This window comes from Saccopteryx leptura, chromosome 4 (assembly GCF_036850995.1).
Source record: "Saccopteryx leptura isolate mSacLep1 chromosome 4, mSacLep1_pri_phased_curated, whole genome shotgun sequence".
Classification (NCBI taxonomy): domain Eukaryota; kingdom Metazoa; phylum Chordata; class Mammalia; order Chiroptera; family Emballonuridae; genus Saccopteryx; species Saccopteryx leptura.
Genome location: NC_089506.1, coordinates 182,371,978 through 182,388,256, shown reverse-complemented (window position 1 = coordinate 182,388,256; position 16,279 = coordinate 182,371,978). Strand labels below are relative to the sequence as shown.

The 16,279-nt window shown below is 43.9% G+C and overlaps 1 long non-coding RNA gene across 1 annotated transcript in view; it reads right to left on the bottom strand.

Annotated features, from left to right (window-relative positions):
• Nucleotides 1–10,742: 10,742 nt before the first annotated feature.
• Nucleotides 10,743–16,279, bottom strand: part of LOC136402461 (uncharacterized) — a 32,278-nt gene continuing 26,741 nt past the window's right edge. Inside the window, exons 3-4 of the long non-coding RNA XR_010750975.1 lie at nucleotides 15,268–15,343; nucleotides 10,743–10,995 (exon numbers count right to left, since the gene is read on the bottom strand). This is a non-coding gene — a long non-coding RNA (uncharacterized lncRNA). The remainder of the gene's footprint in view (nucleotides 10,996–15,267; nucleotides 15,344–16,279) is intronic.

Here is a 16,279-nt window from a genome sequence, read left to right as displayed (position 1 = left end):
TGTGTGTGTGGAAGGATGTATAAGTATTTGCACATCTGTGTGGAAGTGTGGGTAGCTGGGTGGGGGTGAGGGGTAATCATTTTCATTTGGGGAAAACAAAAACACATGTTCCCAGCATAAGTTCTTTCCGCCTGTGCACAAAACCAGACAGATCCACTTCGTCCTGAGCCTGGGTGAATATTTCTAACCGTGTCATCTACTCGGGTTACCTGTTCAGGAAGCTCTTCTATACCAGGCCTGAGTAACCCTACTCTGAAAGTGTTCTCATACTCTCCACTACGGCAGGCAACGCAACCTCCTCAGAGCATGTGTGCTGTGAGGGGCCTTTATGTGATACAGCAGCTCTTATGAGAAGTAGCTTTGAAATGAGATCCATATGAATCTAAAATGGACTAGAGCAAGCCTGTTACCTTTAGGGAAAGGAAAGGGTTTCACAGAGAGGCTCTGTTGCTTATACATTAAATGTTAGCTAAAATAGATTCTGTTTGGAGACTTTCATGCTATGCATTGACAGAACTGGCAGCACCCTGGGGTGGGTTGTTCATTATTTAGGCTCTGAGGCCACAGCTAACGCCTCTACTGAAAGGGGAGTTGTACACGCAATGGGCTGCAAGAAATATTGGTGGAAATGCTTTTGCACCTGGGATCTGTTTTAGTCCATTGGACTGCTTTAAGAAAATATCACAGCCCTGGATGGCTGGCTGAGTGAATAGACTGTTGGCCCAGCATATGGACATCCTGGGTTCGATATCCAGTGAGGGTTCACGTGAGAAGCAATCATCTGTTTCCCTCTTCTTCCTTCTCCCCCTTCTCTCTCTCCACATCTCACAACCAGTGGCTTGACTGATTTGAGCATCTGCTTCAGACAGGGGTCGCTGGGTGGATCCTTGTCAAGGTGCATGTGAGAATCTATTTCACTTAAAAAAAAAGAAGAAGAAGAAAAAGAAGAAGAAGGAGAAGAAGAAGAAGGAGAAGAAAAGAAAACATCACAGACCTGGTGGCTTTTAAACAACAGAAGAAGTTTAATTCTCACAGTTTTGGATGCTGGAAGTTTGAGATCAGGATGCCATGATGATTAGGTGAGGGAGGACAACCCCCTCTTCATAGACTTCTCGTTGTATCCCTATGTGGCAGAAGGGGCTGGAGGATCTGTGAGGTCTCTTTTATACGGGTATTAATCCTATTCATCAGGGCTCTACCCTTAAGACCAATTCACCTCCTAAAGACCCCAAGTCCTAATGCCATCACCTTTGGGTGTTAGGATTTCAACATACAAATTTTGTGGGGACACAAACATTCAGACCACAGCAGCTTCTTAGTACCTGTGAGAAGTGAGGGCAGGACAGAGTCCAAATCCTCTCCATTTCTACCAGGAAAGCATGGTCTCCATCTTGGGTAACAGCCAGCTTGATCTCACACAGATTTAACTATTGTGAAAATCAATCAACATGTATTCAGAATCGGACTCACCCATTTAATAGGTGTGAGACCTTGAGCTCAAATTCACCTGGAAGCTTGTAGGGTTGTTGTAAAGCTTAAATGAGCCTCACAGACTGGGAAATCAAATTTGGGGATGCCATGTGAGTCTACCAGTGTTTCTCAGCAACATTATTTGTCCATGGTCAGTTCACTCTTCTGCTTTCCTTACCAGCTTCTCTTCCCAAATATCTAATCCTGGATGTAAAGCCAGTAGCCATGGCCACCATTACAGCCGCCTGGCCCATGCAGGTTCGCATTTGATTCAGACCAACAGTAATGAAACAACGAAGCTAAGAACTGGTAGGCCATTAGTTTTAATCTTAGCTTGCACCCAGTGGGCAAGAAATACCCGCAGTGGGAAAACACTTCCCTTTCCATTCAGGGTTCCCAAAGCCACTGACTTATCCAAAGTTTCCTAGAATCAAAGTTTCTAGCTCACCAGCCCTATTCACCTCTGTTTCCCATCTTCTTCTCTCTGCACAAACTGGCTTCTCCCTCAGCACTCCACCATCTTGGCTGCTTCTCCTGGTCTCACCCAAGTGGCCTTTCTCTGCTCTCCTACAGTATGGGCTTCTCCTAGAACATAATCACTCTTTTCCAGGAACAACCTGATCTCTCTTCCTTTTAAAACCTTTTGGTGCGAAAGCCCTTCCCCAACACATATTAACATAATCACGCCCATCCCAAGCAAGAAGGGCAACGAATATTATCACCTGGGCGACGGGCTTCCACATGGGCAGTGCTATCTTTAACAAAGTGAGCATAATATATCAATATTTTATCTGCCCAACTCCGGACATGTCTTTTATTTTTCAAAGAAAATATTGAGTATAAACTCCCCAAACTTCTTAACTTCCCACCCACAAAATGACCTTTGGCTCTCTGTCTTTGCCCCCTTCCTGCTTCTGGGCCACATCTTTATCCCATCACTTGCTCCTGTGTCCTTAACAGAACTTTCTCTGTCATTATTCCTTTGGCTCCTGTACCAGTTTTTCAGCTTCACTGTCTTCCTCCTCTCACCAGTTATCAAGCACAAGTCCCTTCTTCTGAAGAAAGAGACCCTCTCTTGAACACAAGTCTCTAAGTCTTGAGCCTGAGATACAGGAGCATCCTAGATTCTTCTCTCTCTCATACTCCCCCATCTAGCTAGTCAGTGAATTCTCGTTCTCTCTTCTTTCTCTCTATTCCTCCAGCCACTTCCTTACTTTGGGCCCTCATCATCTCTAATTAGAGCAATCATCTCTCTCTCTCTCTTTTTTTTTTTTTTTTGTATTTTTCTGAAGCTGGAAACGGGGAGAGACAGTCAGACAGACTCCCGCATGCGCCCCACTGGAATCCACCCGGCACGCCCACCAGGGGGCGACGCTCTGCCCACCAGGGGGCAATGCTTTGCCCCTCCGGGGTGTCGCTCCGTCGCGACCAGTGCCACTCTAGCACCTGGGGCAGAGGCCAAGGAGCCATCCCCAGCCCCCGGGCCATCTTTGCTCCAATGGAGCCTCGCTGTGGGAGGGGAAGAGAGAAACAGAGAGGAAGGAGAGGGGGAGGGGTGGAGAAGCAGATGGGCGCTTCTCCTGTGTGCCCTGGCTGGGAATTGAACCCGAGACTCCCGCACGCCAGGCCGACGCTCTACCACTGAGCCAACCGGCCAGGGCTAGAGCAATCATCTCTTAAGCAGCTTTCTTGCCTCTTCTCCTTGCTGCCCTTAAATCTATACTTCACAGGACAGACAAAAGAGTAGGGTCAGGCGGTTGCCTAAAGCAGCAGTTCTCAGCCTGCGCTCTGGAGGGATCAGCAGTATCCACCTCACCTGGACTTGTTAGAAATGCCAATTACCTAGCCCCACCCAGGCCTACTTTGTGAAAGGGCTGGGGGTGGTGCCCATCAATCTGTGCTGACAAGCCCTCCAGATGGTTCATGTGATCTAAAGTCTGAGCCCTGCTGCCCTCACCGATGGATGCTGGGAGGCAAAGCCTTGTCTACCACACAGTTCTTTTCTGCTGTGAGTGCCCCAAGGACCTTGTTTTTAAAAGGGTAGCATTCCAAGCTGCCTAGCCCAAAACAAGGCATATGGTTTCTTGAATGACTTCCTGAATGTTCTTCACACTTTGTTGTTCAGTGGTAGAATTCAGGTTAATTTCTCTGTAAACTTTTTTTTTTTAAGTAAGTGTAAGAGGTTCATTCACTCTTGCTTGGAAGTGACAGGTTATCACTGGAGTTCTGAGAACAAATGAATTCTTGTCTGGGAGCCACGTTGTCTCCTTAAAGCTTATGACAGCAGAAGTCCCTAGTACCATGACCCTTGTGCCCCAACCTTCTGTAGCTCTGTCTCTTGTCTCAGTTAATTCTGAACCTCACTCGATAGATGGCATGGGAGTGGGGTTTGAGGGTTAAGAAAGAATTTGGAAAGTGGAGAATGAGGGGAAGGATATTTCAGACTTAAGGAATGTTATAAACAAAGACACGAGGGATGGAATTACGAGACGTGTCATACCACCGACAAAAGTAGAACAGTGTGGGTTGAGGAGAAGCCAGACTGCAAAAGTGGTTTGTAAGAGCCCGCTAAAGAGTTTGGACTTTATTTAGGATACATGTAATGGGGAACAAGAGTCATTGTGTTAGAAGTGTTCTATCACATGCTTGTATCGCTATGTAATTTTTCTTCCCGGCCGAAGACATGGAAGGGCATACACTGTGTCTGAGCAGAGTCAGAGCTGAGGGGGTTAAGGGTGATAGAGTCACCCGACCTCTTGCCTGGGGAACTGGGGTAACAGCTGCATATACATGAACACACTAGGAAGCATTAAGAGATTGGCTTAGCCTGAGCTGCAAACGTCTGATTGTCCTTTCCTTGCTTTCTAAGTTGCCGGCACTGGCTATCTAGGTTTGGGACACTTTAGTGATGACATTTAGCTCAAGAACATAGGAGCTAAAAATAAAGACAGCCATGTGGTTGTGAAAAAGCATCTTAGATGAGGCTGGTTCCTTCTCGAAAACTATCTCCCCACTGCCTCTGCTCATCCACCTTGACATCTCTCACTGAGGGAATGATTTTGATCTTCCAGAGTGAGGATTGTGACTTATTAAAGAAAACAACTGTTAGGTTCTTGTTACATTACTGGTTTTGAACAGGTACCAAGACATTTCCCATCAGAAGGGGAGCATTAACCTTCCTAAGTATCTGAAAAGCTAACTGTCCCTGCAGGTGATCAGTGTGATCCTCAGTCATTAGTTTAGCCTCTGGCTGCTTTGATTTCCGGGTGATAATAAGGAACTCAGTGAAGAAGCCACTGCCGAACCGCCGGGCCCACAGAAAAGCTTCACAAGCCTGCCTCTGGTTAGAATGGATTTATTTGATCAGGTTAAAAGATTTGCTGCCCAGCCCTTGGCTTAAAAGTCTAAGACAAAGATTTAACAAGGAGGAGAGACATAGGGAGATGGTGTGAAATATTTAAAAATAAATTAATGTCAGTTGTTCTCATTGCTTAATTTTCCTTTGTTCTGTGTTGGGGGATTAAAGGAAGAAACAAGTCATCTTTTGACTTCTACTGCAAGACATCTCTGCCTCGACTGATAAAAAAAAAAGAAAGAAAAAAAGAGCTGGATGGGAGGAAGCCCCAGAAAAGCAGCTCAATCACTCTCCACAATTACTGTGTCTTATTGATAACTTGCAGCCCGATCCAGCAAATGCCATCTCTGGAACAAAGCCTGTCACAGATCAGACTGAATCCATTAAAAAGCTTTGATTAACATGTCCCTGGGGTGTGCTGTGGAAACTTTTTACGCCAAATGACAGCCTATTGCTGCGGCTTCGAAATTGTCCTCCTGAAATACTCTTGTGTTTTAATCTAGTGCACAGTTTAAATTAAAAAACGGCAATGACTTTGTGTGACCTAAATACGAGCCATTTCTATTTAGGATGGGATTTATCAAGTGCTTGCAGATTAAGTGTTCAGAGGAGCAACAGTTAACCTTACTGTGTGGTGGCTGATATTATATATATATATATATTTTATTTATATCTATTTTATATATATATGTATAGATTATATGCAGGTAGCATATATAATCTCTTGTTCTTTCTTCTATTCTCAAATGTGACCCAGAAAAAGGGTCATAGTTAATGTGCTTAATTTAGTGGATACAAAGCTTTATACTCATCCTTAGTGAGAAAACAAATTGTTTGTGTTTGAGGAGTGCAATAATCACTCTCCCTGGTGCTTTTTTTATTGGTCTCTGACACAGATGCTGTAATGAACTGCCGCCTTTTGAAGCAAAGATAAAGCTCAGCCTTCTAACTGTTCAGTCATTAGAGGCAGGGACCTGCCTGTTTCCATACGAATATCTCACTTTCATCCTGGGGGGAGATTCAATCTTGATCGACCCTGTCTGTACAGTGTGCGTGCGTGTGTGTTTGTTGTTACCATACACGCTCCCAAAATACAAGTGTTGAATGGTTACATTTCAAAACTGTCATGAACTACATTATACAATAAAAAACGATTCTCTTAGATGCCATGAAAAGACAGTGTGAAATCTACCTACAGAAGGAGGGGACCTACCCTATGGTTCTTTACAGTATTTTTAAATCCCTGGAATGGGTGAAAGACAAAACCACGCTTTTGTTAGCAAGATTTTTGGAATTTAAACTTGAAAAATAAAAGAGTATCGTGTATAGGATGTGGCCACCCTGGGGCTCCTGTACTGCCCACCTGAGTGTACACACACAGGCTTCCTCCGCAACCCCCAGCAGTGAGGTCTAACTCCCCTCTGAAGGCAAGCACCTGACCACTGACCGCGAGCCTGCCGCACCTCCGTCTGTCCTTACACAGCAGTGCTATGGAGCTACAGGGGGAACCTAGGGCGGAGAACGTTTTTGATTATTATTATTTTTTTTTTGTATTTTTCTGAAGCTGGAAATGGGGAGAGACAGTCAGACAGACTCCCGCATGCGCCTGACCGGGATCCACCTGGCAGGCCCACCAGGGGCGACGCTCTGCCCACCAGGGGGCGATGCTCTGCCCCTCCGGGGCGTCGCTCTGCCGCGACCAGAGCCACTCTAGTGCCTGGGGCAGAGGCCAAGGAGCCATCCCCAGCGCCTGGGCCATCTTTGCTCCAATGGAGCCTTGGCTGCGGGAGGGGAAGAGAGAGACAGAGAGGAAGGAGGGGTGGGGGTGGAGAAGCAAATGGGCGCTTCTCCTATGTGCCCTGGCCGGGAATCGAACCTGGGTCCCCCGCACGCCAGGCCGACGCTCTACCCGCTGAGCCAACCGGCCAGGGCCTTTGATTATTTTTAAACAAGGATTTTCTGATTGATTTGGGAAAGGCTAAAGTGTAACAACCTGCACAGTGAAATAGGGAGCTTCTGGTGGTTGAAACAGGCTGAATAATGTGCATCAAGTGTTAGTCGGGAGGACATGATTTATGAGGCAGACAAGGTCTGACATTTTTAAAAGTACGCCAATTAGCTAAATTATGGATCAAAACGTTTGATATTCTCTCCTTGGGAACTGAAGATTTTTTTCTGTATGTGTTTCTTCAAAACTCACCAAAATCTCACCAGAATATGAACTTCATGAAAGTATGTTTCTTGGTATTATGTTCATTGCTATATCCTTTGCTTCTAGACTAGTGTAAATACCGAGTCAGCACCCAAAAAATATTTGTTGAATGAATAAATTCCGAGTTTATAATACTTCTGCCTGCATTGACTTTTCAGAAAAGAGCAGCTTGTGACACCTGCTTCTGAAATGAGTCAAGTGCAGGTGTTCTCTAGGCTGATCTGCTCACAGGGTGCGAGGAATCCTGGTCTCTCACACTGTGCATCTAACCCTGGCAGCCCTGTTAACCTTGGACATCTGCTAGTAGATCTTCATTCCAGTAGCGGTGAATTTGGTCTTGACAAAAGTAGACCTTCAGCACTTGAGGGGCATCCAACAGTGACCTGACCTCCCACTGGGGAGCCCAGCACTTTATATAATATTTAGTCTAGGTTCTGTTTCACACCTCTATGAATAGCTAGTTCTTGGCAGCCTAGGATAAACTATATAGCATTGGCAGATCCAGGGTGACTGGATCTTTCGGTCAGGTTGGTTTCTAACCTGGTTAACTCTGACTGACCTCCTTTCCACTGAGCTGGAGTACCTTCCTTCTGCTCTTACAAAGAACAGCATCTGATATGAGTAAAACCTGAGACCGATTTCGAACCCCTCCCCCACCCCCAATAGAAGAGTGGAAAGGAAGATGTGGAACATTGACCCACGCATTGACTAGAGCAGGTGACCCCTTGCTCAAGCCTGCAACCTTGGGCTTCAAGCCAGTGACCTTTGGGTTCAAGCCAGCGACCATGGGTCATGTCTATGATCCCAAGGCTTGAGATGATGAGCCCACACTCAAGCCAGATGAGCCTGCACTCAAGACAGCAACCTCAGGGTTTCGAACTTGGGTCCTCTGCATCCTAGGCCGATGTTCTGTCCACTGCAACCCCCAATGCAGGTTTGATGTCAAAAAGAAATTCTCTTTATTACAACAAAGAATTTAATATTCACTTGCTTATTCTTTTCTGTAAAGTTGCATAAAATTCCAATTTCAAAAAAATAGATCAAACTAAGTGCTTCAAATATTAGTGAATCCTGAGTTAGCATTTATGTTACACTGACACATTTGAGACAGATAAAGAGTCACGCTTATGAGTTTAATTCCAACTGGGAGAAGGAAAAAGATGTTAGCTAATATGGTAGATAAAAATCTCTCTCTCAGACAGTTTGACTTATTTTCCTATTTAATATGAAACACAAGGGAATGATGCCCTGTGCAAATGCATTTCCTGGTGCTCTGTGGGCTGGAGTGCACAGGCTCACCATTGGGGGAAGTAATGCTTATAATTTAAATATTACTGCCAACTTGGTATTGAGATGTGAACAAACATGCAATCTTTTAATCTCTTCTTCTAAGTACTAGATCTATCCAACTTGGAAAATTAAATTTAAAAGTTTATGTGTCCATAAATACCCATTCCCTGTGGGTCTTCTATCCATCTTCTCTCCACATCACTGTTCAATAGTAGAGTAAAAGATGATTCTCATGTCTTGACTTAATTTTTCTTCTGAATACTTACAGCATCTTTGGTCATGAAAATTCTCTCCTAACCTATATGACGTACTTGGTCTTTAAACATATTGTTAATATACACAAAACATTTTTATTTTCTAAATATGGTATTAAGACAACATTATTCTATATATTTCAGGGAATCATAATTATTATTGTGCATCATACTGCATTGACATTTAGTAGAAGGCACATCCTGGGGTTACTCTGTTCCTGGTCAGTTTGATAGACCACTTGGTCTGGAAGGATGGGTGGGTTATTGAGAGAAGCTTGGGCATTTGGGTCCTGGTTCTGCTGCTGACCATCAGTGTGATCTTATGTAAGTTACCTAATTTTTCAGAATCTAATTTCTCTCAACTATGAAATGGGGATAATACCTGCTTTCTGAGGATTAAAAATATATAACATGCATGTGAAAGATCTGGGATAATAAAGCCTACTATTATTTATAAGTAATATTAGGACAGCCTTATGCAGTGGTTCTCAAAGTGTGGTCCCCGGACTGGCTTGCATCAGTGACACATGTTACAAAGGCAGACTCTTGGGGCCCAACCCAAACTTACTGAATCAGCAACACTGGGGGTAAAGCTCAGCAAAGTATAATTTAACAAGCCCTGCAGGTGATTCTGAAACTTGCTGAAGTTTGAGAACTACTGTGTGGAGACCTCATCTCAAAAATAAGTTAAAAATTATACCCACTTCATAGGATAGTTGTAAAGAGCTTATACTCATGTTTGGCACTGGATGTATATGTAACAAATGTCATTATAATTATAATTGAGAAACAGAGTTTATAAGTTGAAAAGAATATCTGAGTCAAATGTTCTTAGGTAAGCAAAATTATATGTACTATAGTAGCTATTAGGAGTGTGGGTTTGGACTGAGACAACTATGTTCAAATCTCATCTCTGCCTCATCAAAGCCATCTGTTGTGGGAAAATCTCCTTACCTCTCTAGGTCTCCATATGTTTTTTGTAGAATGGGAATGGTAGTAGTATGCTTAGTAGGGTGTCCTGGATGAAAATGTTAGTTGTTAAGAATTGTTCTTCAAATAGAAATCATCTAATAGAACGCCAAATGCTCACCCAGTGATTTGTATGGCTTAAAAGTGTCATGGTTAATTATCTTATTGATTCTTGCTTATTTTTGAAGCTTCAGTATATTTCCATAACGCTTTTTAAGGTTCAAAAGCATAAAATATTCCATGACTTTTCTTAAAAAAAAAAAAAATTCAGCTGAGCAAATGTAAATATCTAACTAACTGGCTTTATTCAACAGTTTGTGAATTGGACAGCATCCCATCTAGCAAACAGAGAGCAGCTACCAGCTTTACAAAATGGAAAAGTTTTATAGGCAGCAGGGCAAGGAGGTTATTCTAGCAAAGAATGAATTGTTTCAGGCAAGGTCACCTTCAGGCAAGGGGCCAGTGGGGGATATTAGGCAGATTGCCTAGCTAGTGTGAATCACAAAGTTCCAGATGAATTGGTTAAGATTACCTTCCTATAAGGTTGAAACTGCAGTGAGATTAGGTGTTAGATCTTAGTTTGGGGCCTGTTGTCTTTTGTTGTTGTTGTTAATACTTTCAATGAGATTAATCTGGGTATTTAATACTTCCTTTTTTTTAATTCAGTGAGAGGAGTGGAGGTAGAGACAGACTCCTGCATGCTTCCCAGCTGGGATCCACCAGGCAAGCCCACTAAGGGGCAATGCTCTGCCCATCTTGGGTGTTGCTCCACTGCTCCACAGCTGCAACCGAGCTCTTCTCAGAGCCTGAGGCAGAGGCCACGGAGCCATCCGCAGCACCCGGGGCCAACTCGCTCCAATAGAGCCATGGATGTAGGAGAGAAAGAAACTAAGAGGGGGAAGAGTGGAGAAGCCAGTGGGCACTTCCCCTGTGTGCCCTGACCAGGAATCAAACCTGGGACATCCACACGCTGGGCTGATGCTCTACCACTGAGCCAACCAGCCAGGGCCTGGGTATTTAATTTAATGTTCCATTTAAAAAGCATTATTTCTGTCTCTGACAGTTCCTTAGAAATAGGTATAACCAGCAGCTACCGTCCTATATGCAGTCACTCTGTTATTGGCAATGTTGGCCTTTGGTTCAGCAATCTCAGTTCTTGAGTTTGGCAAAGAAAGGATTCAGAGCCAAGAACTCTAATGCAAAGGGAAGTTTATTTACTAAGCAAAGTGAAAGTACACTTGAAAGGAAGAATCAAGTGGGCCGCTTAGATAAATGCCTTGACTCTTTAGAAAAAAAAGAAAGGCAGAAGAAGTGAGCCAGCTGGGCTGTGTGGACTCAGGAAACAAGTTACAGAGGCGAAAGAAGGGTCCTGGAAGACGGGTTCAAGGCGTTAGCCTGGGATGAGCTGCTTCCCTGGTTGAATGTCTCCCAGGAACCTTTTGAGCCTAGGAGAAAGAAAAGATACATATCTTAGAAAATAAGGGAGTGAGGTGGGGAAGGGTGTGGGCATGCTCCAGAGAGAGAGTGTGTACACTAGGTTCTTTATCTTGAGTTTTTAACTGTTTTCCAAAGGTGGGAATTTTAGGAGAGGTCTAAGGAGTGGATCTCAATAGAATATTCATCAGCTTTCCAGGTATTTTTTTTAGCATTGTGGTCTGTCCTAATTGGGCAGTACCAGGAAAGGGGGTCATTGGTCATTGCCTCTGGTCCTGATGTCAGCCATTATATCACTTTGTCTGGTTTTGTTGCTATTTTTGGGCCCATACTGAAACACAATTGAGGCCTAGATGTTAACTCTAGATCAAAATTCCGTCTCTGTGGTCAACAGACCTGAGTCTTTGTTCCTAAGATTGTTTGATGCTGATCAGAACCTCGTTGTCCTGAGGGCATACTGCTTAAGAGAATAACTGAGCAAAGGAGAAGGAGGCAGGTGAGTAAAGGTGCTGGATAAGGCCAGTTTGAATCAGCCATCTGTCTCAGTTTTCCCATTCAACTTGCCAAGGAATTTTCCTAACTTATAACTATGCCCATCTCTTGATGAAGGACAACTCAGGATAACACTAATATGGGTAGATACAGTACAATACTATACTCAGTTTCATACTCTCAGATGAGGCTTTGTTCTTGAAGACCAAGATCCTTTAGATACACTGGAATACCATTTACAAAAGGCTCTGAATAGAGAATGTGCATGCTTAACAAACCTGCTTTTGCTAGTCTCTATTACCTTCTTTCAGCAGGTGTAAAGCTTTATGCCTCCTATTCCTTTCCAATGTAGATGCCTGGCTCTAAACCTTCTTTGTTTTCACCCAGATGCCAGCTTCTAGTTAACTCCCCCCCACCCCCACCCCCCAGCTATCAACCATCTGGAGGAAAACTGGTTGGGTCTAGGGTCATTTCTGTACCTTTTAAAACTGCCATGTAGGTAAAAGGATTTGTCAAACCCATGAGTGACCCTTCTCGGATTTCAGAGGGACTTTAGATTGGCAAAGGGCTCCTTCTGGCAGCAGCTGATTCAAGCAGAAGTAGCAATAGAAGCAAAGAGGAGCATGCTCAAGCTACAAAATGGGTTGAGAAATATAGATCTGTCCAATTATAATTCAAACAAAACAAGGGAGAAACTGTAGTCAGTTGAGACACTCTTGGCCAAGCATCTGGGCTTTGCATGCATGCATGCATAATTAAGCTTCAGGCAGCTGCAAGCTTCTACAGTGCAATGGGGCAGGCAGGATATCATAATACACAGTAGGCTGCATATCAATGGAACTCTTTTTAAATTCACATGAAGCCTAAGATAAAAAGACATCAGCAAAAATTAAATAGTATTCAAAACGTCAGTGAACAGTGATACAGGCCACCGGAAAACAATGGAAACTGACCTGGTTTCCCCCCATTGTTCTGGTTCCTCCCTCCAAATAGATGAGAGCAACAGTGCTGACTTTGTTTTAAAATATACACTCATTAGATCAAAGGGATCAACGCACATTTAAGCAACTTTCAAGGCTGAAGCCACAGGAAGCACGAAACGGTCTGCTTTATTTTAGAAGACAACAGAGAAAATCACACACATGCATCGGGGTGTTGTGATATGCAGATGGTTAGCTGGCAGGAGAATTAAATATTCATGAGAGATAAAAATCTCTCCCATTATATTTTTAATGTATATGAGACTTTGGGCTCAGTGCCCTCTGTGTTCACATACTAGCAGACCCTGCTCTCTGGATGCACAGCGCTGAGCACAAGGCTGGCCCAGGTCACACTGTGGGACGGCACCCTTGTCCGGGCAGTCAGGCCCTCATAGCTGCCTCATGGTAGTTAGTTACATCACCGAGAGAACCAGTTTGGACACACAGTCTATGGCCAAAGACCCTCAGTGGGGTTTTGTTTGCTAATTGTCCCAAAACTTCTGGACTGCCAGGGCCACAGCTAATCTTTCAGGCCCCAACAGGTAGGAGGAGGCAGTGGTGGGATTCAAATAATTTACCAACCAGTTCTCAGCCCTAATGACTGTTTTAAGTATATAAAAAAATGATATAGCAAAAGGTAGTTTATTATTTCATGCACTTCATACTTAAATAAGTACAATTAGAAAGTACACAAAACTAGATTATGTTATAAAAATTTTTTTTAAATATTAGTGAAAAAAAAATTAACTGATACCTGACCAAAAACAATAAAACTGTAAAGATATTTCCATATCGCTTCTTGATTGGTGTCCTCACTTGCAATTTTTTCCACCTGCAGATGGAGTGAACAGCTTAGAATACACTATTGCGCAGAGGAAGGTTAAAAAAGAGTAAGGAATATAAATTTGTGATTTCAACATTGAGCAACTGCCCAGGCACCCACCTTAGAGAGAATCCTGATCACAAATGCCATTTTAACAACCGGTTTGCTGAACTCAACAACAAATTAGGTATCAGTTCTGCTGAACCCGTATGAACTGGCTGACTCCCACCCCTGGAAGGCGGTCGGAGGTACCTGGGCACACAGCACAGTTGCATTGGCGTCCCTTACTAACCCACGGGCACTGTTAGACTCTTCCCATTATTATTATTATTTTTTTTGACAGGTGAATCAAAGGGGTTTCACAGCACCTTTCAATCTGATTAGCCACACAGGGATCACCCCATAAGGGTTGAGATGCTATGGGACCAGGAGGCGTTGTGGATTGAGCTGGATTTGCCGTCTTGGAAACTCCACACTCTCCTCCCAGTCTTCTCCCAGCAGCACACTGTCGGCTTCACCCTGTCTCCACCCATACACCAGCTCACACAGAAAACACCATTCACAGAGGCACTTTTGTGTAGGAAGAAAGGTGGAAGAGATGAACTTGCCTTTTGCAGGCTGCTGAAATAAAGAATTTATTAATCATAGATCAGTGAATTGAAAGAAAACCACACCTGAGCACAGGAGGGTGTTAAGAAGGTGGGGGAAAGAAATATCCCTCTGGATTTCAGTTTGATTTTGAATTTCATTCATTTTAATCCATTTAGGAAACAGACTCTGCATAGCCCAATGATTGGAGTGTCCGCTCACTACGTCATTAGGTGGCCTTTGCTTCTCCCCATACTTTTGGATAATATTTTCTATAGAAGATGATTAATTAGAGAACGGCTAAGAGAGAATAATCCCAGCGTTCTGTTGGCAGTCAGGTAATTGTACTTGCACCGTGAGGTAGTTAATTGTTCAGTTCTGGTGGATATACACTGGCCCTCGTTTGTTTGTTTGTTTGTTTTTGTCACTGCTACTCTCTTCAAGATAAATCCCATCTTATCTTCAACTTAGATTTAAAAATATTTGTTTCCTAGGTATATAGCATCCATATTTTAAATACATGCATAAGAGTGTTTACATTTCTGGACTCCCAGATATGTAAATAGATATATAAATAGATATGACACTCAGGCATCGGAACTACCGTAACTCCCTCTTTTCCCCCCTCTGGGAACTGTGCTTGTGGTTAAGAAGTAATGTTTCCATGATGTTAATGTTTCCTTTTTTTGTCTTTTTAAATATCCTCCAAAACTCCAGTTTAAACAAGACCTCAAATTCTTTCTCCAGCGAGTTGGACAGCATGATAATCTAGATGTTAGGGGTTAAAGAGAGGACTGAAAAATCAGTCCCTCACCTCCCACGTCACAAGGCCCCGTGCTGAACCGGCATCCTCAGTGGGTGGCACGTTGGGCACAGCTCTGGTCTTGTTGCCCAGAGGCCAGGCGGTGAGCAGGACTGGATGGAGGGCCTTTCCACGTAAGAGAGGCTCCTATCTGGATGGAGGTATCTCCCACACACAGCACACCCTCCTTTAATCAATCAGGCCACAGTCATTCTGAAGAAGACTCTTTACTTACTCTTCTATCCAAGAAAACGGTACCTTTGCTTAACCAGTAGCTAGGAAAGCCCTGGTCCCTGGGGAGGGGAAGAAACCTGCATTGCACTATAATGACACTGTCTACTTTACAAGTGTGGAAATAGCGCCATTAATTTTAGCACCCCTTAAAAGAACACCTCTCATCCTGTTCCTGCTGCCCTCCCTCCGTGCCCTCCACACCTTTCTGACAGCACAGCAGTGTGATTTTCTGATCTTCCTTAGAAGGATGTCTCAAAAGATAAGTGCTAGCAATCAATGCACTTCATCTTAATTACCAAATACAGTTTATTTTATTGTAAGCCATTTATCTCCCCATGGACTAGTCCTAGTGCTAAGGACTTACCTATGTTCGAAAATGGTGCAGAAACATTTGTTGGGCAATTGAAACATCCTCAAGCTGACTATTTTATTCATGATATCTGCAATTATAAGAAAAATTGCCTCAAAATATAGTATGCTATATCGAGTCTGCTTATTTTAAACTGTCCCAGTATCTACTGCACACATTCTTTCTTTTGTCATGATTTTCTGTGATCCATAGATATGGCACTGGCTGTGGAGGGTTGGGATTCTCCACAGACAATTATTGCAAATATATTTTCAATGTAAATATGTTTTTTTTAATTACAAAGCAATATATCGTCATTGTAAAGCAATAAAAAAATACACGTATATGAAACATATATAGATGTGTATACTGATATAGATGCCAGAGGGTCAGACCTCCCTGAGCACAGGTGAGCCCCTGGGGACTTGGAGAGGGGTACTAGGGACATTGCAGGAGGCTGGAGGTCTGAGCAGATATCTGACAGTCTTTTCACCCAAGAGGAAACCCTAGGGCCATCCTTGGGTGTTTTGTTTGTTTTTCCACTTCCATCTTCCACATTGCAAATTCTCCTTATTTTATATCCTAAAAAGTTATAGACGTCAGCCTGGCGTGCAGAGGTCCCGGGTTCGATTCCCGGCCAGGGCACACAGGAGAAGCGCCCATCTGCTTCTCCACCCCTCCCCCTCTCCTTCCTCTCTGTCTCTCTCTTCCCCTCCCGCAGCCGAGGCTCCATTGGAGCAAAGATGGCCCCGGGCGCTGGGGATGGCTCCTTGGCCTCTGCCCCAGGCGCTAGAGTGGCTCTGGTCGCAACAGAGCGATGCCTCGGAGGGGCAGAGCATCGCCCCCTGGTGGGCAGAGCTTCGCCCCTGGTGGGCATGCCGGGTGGATCCCGGTCGGGCGCATGCGGGAGTCTGTCTGACTGTCTCTCCACATTTCCAGCTTCAGAAAAATACAAAAAAAAAAAAAAAGTTATAGAAGCTGTGACCTCCTATCCAGTGTCTGTTAACCAGCTTCTGGTTTGGGAACT